Here is a 5006-nt window from a genome sequence, read left to right on the forward strand (position 1 = left end):
CTGAGATATTTCCTGTGTGCTGGGTAGATGGGAACATGAAGGTAAGCATCCTTCAGGTCTATGGTTACCATCATATCTCCTGGGTTCAGGATGTTTAATACAGAGCGAATGGTTTCCATCCGGAAACGCTTCTTACTGATGAAGCGATTTAAGTAACGTAAATCGATGATCATCCGCCAGTCTCCTGATGGTTTTGGTACCAGAAAGATGGGAGAATAAACCCCCTGCCGCTATTCGCGAGGAGGAACCTCCTCTAATGCTCCTTTCTGTATATACTGGAGAACCGAGTCTTCCAGGATTAACTGTTTGTCGGGTGCTAAAGTCCTTGTTAGGACAAACTTGTCCCGAGGAAGGGAAATTAAATCTATTGTGTACCCTGACGCTATCACTTGTAGCACCCAAGGGTCTGGAATTTTTTGCATCCAAAATTTTTTGAATAGACTCAAACGTCCACCGACTGGGGAACTGAAAACTGGTCCTTCCTCTGGGACATCGGGGGGAGGGGGAGGGGGATTGACGGGCTGTGGAGAGTCATAGATCAGCCCTGCGGTTTCCACGACCGCGACCCCTACCTCTCTTACTACTTTCAGAACGCCTCTGGGTTCTGTCTCCCCCCTGAAATCTTCCTCCTCCTCTACCCCTTCCTCGACCCCGAAAGGACTGCTGGGGGAGGTATTTACCCTTCTTGTCCGCTAGGTTCTCCATGAGAGAATCTAACTCAGAACCGAATAATCTACCTAGTTCATAGGGAAGGGAGCAAAGGTTAAATTTGGACATGTTGTCCGTCGCCAATGGTTTTAACCAGAGTGGGCGCCTACTGGCTGAGAAAAGCGCCATAGACTTGGCCGCTAATTTAAATTGTTGTTGGGAGGAATCTGTTAGGAAATCGATCCCCAGTAAGAGGGTTTTAAATTGGTCCAGGATGTCGTCCCGGGCAACCCCAGAATCCAAGTCTGATTGGATTCTGAGAGTGCGTGCACGGATAAATTCCGATACCTCAGAGCACGCTATAGCAACTGAGGCAGAGGCGGAGGCAGCCGAGTAGTTGCGTCTAAGCGTGCACTCTGCTCGTCTGTCTAGGGGGTCCTTTAGGTTGCTGCCGTCGTCTGAGGGGACTAGGGTTCTCTTGGAGAGCTTCGATATGGCCATATCCACCTTTGGAGGTGGAACCCAAACTAAGGAATCCACATCCTGAAGAGGGAACATTAGTTTTAATCTCTTTGTTAACACTGGCCCCTTCTCCGGGTGTTTCCACTCGGTTGCCATTAATTTCTTTAAAGACTCGTCCACTTTAAAGGCCCTTGGCCCCCTAGAGGTGGACTGTGGAGCTTCCCCTTGCTCAACATCATGGTCCCTCGACCTGATGGAGCGTAACAGTCTTTGCGTTTTTTCGGCCGGAAAGAGGAAGGCCGAACTCTCTTCCTCAGAGGAAGAATTGTCCTCAATGGAGACGACGTCTTCAGACATGGGAACAGGACCAGGAGAAGCCTGTCTGGGCCTCTTATTAGAGACTGCTTCCTTGATCTCGGCAATGGACGTATCCATGAACTGTTTCATCCATGAGAACATATCCACCACCGTTGGTTCTGGGTCCGCTGGTCTGGGACGGCAGCCTGGGCATCGGTGGAATTCGTATGAATCCGGTAATGGGGTGCTGCAGCTGGAGCAGGCGAGATGCTTCTGCTTCTGGGTGGATTTGCCTAAGACACAGACAACAGAATAAGAATTTGGACCCAAAACGGTACAAAAAAAAGGAGAGTAGTACCTTACCGTGAGGTGGCGATGCCATCTTAGAAGAAAGCAAGGTGACTTCAAGGAAAACTTCCTGAGCGCAGGAGTAACCAACAGCAGAAGTCAGTTGAGCTCAGAAAACTGAGAGCAACATTGACCTGCCTCACACAGGTGCCTTAAATAGCACAAGGGGGAGGAGCTTACAGTCACTCCCCCACCCACGGGGTGGATTCCCGGGTTAAAAGGTACAATTTTAATAAATATAACATAACCTTCCTAATTCCCCCCTTTAGGTGCCCCAGCAAAACTGAGGCACGAACTTAAGGTGTATTTTGAACATGGAAAGCGCTGAACACAGCGCTGGAAGTTGGAGCCGCGGACCGGAAGTGACGACAATGACGCACTTCCGGTACTCGCGAGATGCCGGAGGAGCGAAGCGACTGCTTCAGTGGCACACGAGGAGGGAGGCAGGGAGCCAAACCGCCGCCATCTCCCCCCTGCATCTGATGTGACTGAACACAGATGGGCTCCGAAGTGATCCACCGGAGGCACGCTCCCACAGGTAGGAGAGGGCAGGTCAGGATACCTAGGAAAAAGGCAGAATTACAGATTATAATAACCATATTACAACTCTATGGCTAACAATGGGAGACTCCAGTAAGGAGTCTAGCCTGTCCTGGAGTCCACAGGACAATAAAAAAGCAACCCCGTCCAGTTGGGGCCGGGTTATATGGGGAAGGGGCTTAATTAGTTAATTACTAATTAGGATACTTAGGCAGAAATTTTTGTTCATTAAAAATTCCGCCTGTCCTGACCAGCTTCACAGGGGCAAATACCCCACTTGTGCTGCTGTTAGGACTAAGGGAAAACAAATTTACGTCAAAATTGACGCAACTCCTACGACCAGAATATATGCTGCTGGCGGTGCTGGAAAATACGCCTATTTGTACACATATTAACTGGAAAAAAGTGTGCAGTTAGACAACATCTACAGCCAAAATATACCCTGCCGGTGACGCAGGAGAATACTCACTGTGCACCTATGGACTCTAGAAGCTTTGCAACAGATTTTTGGGAAAAAGGGTAAATTACACAGAGACCAGTTTCTCCTTTTTTTCCACAAAAACATGATGCAAATTTTCCTCATTTAATAATAATCAGTACCCCAAACCTGTGACTTCTCTTTGTTTTAATAAACCTCACAATAAAATGTCTGGTAAACGATCACGATCATCATCCACGAGTGAGAATGTTGGGGGCTGTAGTGGAAAATTGTCAAGTGTGGAAAAAGATCAGGTTTGTGAAAATGAATCAGGCACATAGATGACGGCTGCTGACAATGGATAGATTTAAAAAAAGGAGACCTCAGTGTCTTTCCCCAATTTTCAGGGTTGAATTTATTTGCACCCAAATTAAATCTTCCAACCAAATCGATAGAACTGGATCTGAAACAAATGTAGAAAAATTCAGTCATCTGTATCACACTGTACTGTGTATCATACACCGCACTGGTGGTCACACTGGACTGCGTATCGTACACCGCACTGGTGGTCACACTGGACTGTGTATCGTACACCGCACTGGTGGGCACACTGGACTGTGTATCGTACACCGCACTGGTGGGCACACTGGACTGTGTATCGTACACCGCACTGGTGGGCACACTGGACTGTGTATCGTACACCGCACTGGTGGGCACACTGGACTGTGTATCGTACACCGCACTGGTGGGCACACTGGACTGTGTATCGTACACCGCACTGGTGGTCACACTGGACCGTGTATCGCACACTGCACTGGTGGTCACACTGGACTGTGTATCGTACACCGCACTGGTGGGCATACTGGACCGTGTATCGTACACCGCACTGGTGGTCACACTGGACTGTGTATCGTACACCGCACTGGTGGTTACACTGGGCCGTGTATCGTACACCGCACTGGTGGTCACACTGGACCGTGTATCGCACACTGCACTGGTGGTCACACTGGACTGTGTATCGTACACCGCACTGGTGGGCATACTGGACCGTGTATCGTACACCGCACTGGTGGTCACACTGGACTGTGTATCGTACACCGCACTGGTGGTTACACTGGGCCGTGTATCGCACACCGCACTGGTGGTCACACTGGACTGTGTATCGTACACCGCACTGGTGGTTACACTGGGCCGTGTATCGCACACCGCACTGGTGGTCACACTGGAATGTGTATCGTACACCGCACTGGTGGTCACACTGGACCGTGTATCGCACACCGCACTGGTGGTCACACTGGACTGTGTATCGTACACCGCACTGGTGGGCACACTGGACTGTGTATCGTACACCGCACTGGTGGGCACACTGGACTGTGTATCGTACACCGCACTGGTGGGCACACTGGACTGTGTATCGTACACCGCACTGGTGGGCACACTGGACTGTGTATCGCACACCGCACTGGTGGTTACACTGGACTGTGTATCGCACACCGCACTGGTGGTCACACTGGACTGTGTATCGTACACCGCACTGGTGGTTACACTGGACCGTGTATCGCACACCGCACTGGTGGTCACACTGGACTGTGTATCATACACCGCACTGGTGGTCACACTGGACCGTGTATCGTACACCGCACTGGTGGGCATACTGGACCGTGTATCGTACACCGCACTGGTGGTCACACTGGACTGTGTATCGTACACCGCACTGGTGGTTACACTGGACTGTGTATCGCACACTGCACTGGTGGTCACACTGGACTGTGTATTGTACACCGCACTGGTGGTTACACTGGGCCGTGTATCGCACACCGCACTGGTGGGCACAGTGGACCGTGTATCGTACACCGCACTGGTGGTCACACTGGACCGTGTATCATACACCGCACTGGTGGGCATACTGGACCGTGTATCGTACACCGCACTGGTGGTCACACTGGACCGTGTATCGTACACCACACTGGTGGTCACACTGGACCGTGTATCGTACACCGCACTGGTGGGCACAGTGGACTGTGTATCGTACACCGCACTGGTGGTTACACTGGGCCGTGTATTGTACACCGCACTGGTGGTTACACTGGGCCGTGTATCGTACACCGCACTGGTTGTCACACTGGACTGTGTATCGTACACCGCACTGGTTGTCACACTGTGCCCTGTATCATACACCGCACTGGTGGGCACACTGGACTGTGTATCATACACTGTTTGTTACACAACCCTAAAAAGGGAAGAGAATCAATGTTTCTCCACTTCTGTAGGGCGACTACCACGTGCGCAGGAA

Source organism: Bufo gargarizans, chromosome 6 (assembly GCF_014858855.1).
Source record: "Bufo gargarizans isolate SCDJY-AF-19 chromosome 6, ASM1485885v1, whole genome shotgun sequence".
Taxonomy (NCBI): domain Eukaryota; kingdom Metazoa; phylum Chordata; class Amphibia; order Anura; family Bufonidae; genus Bufo; species Bufo gargarizans.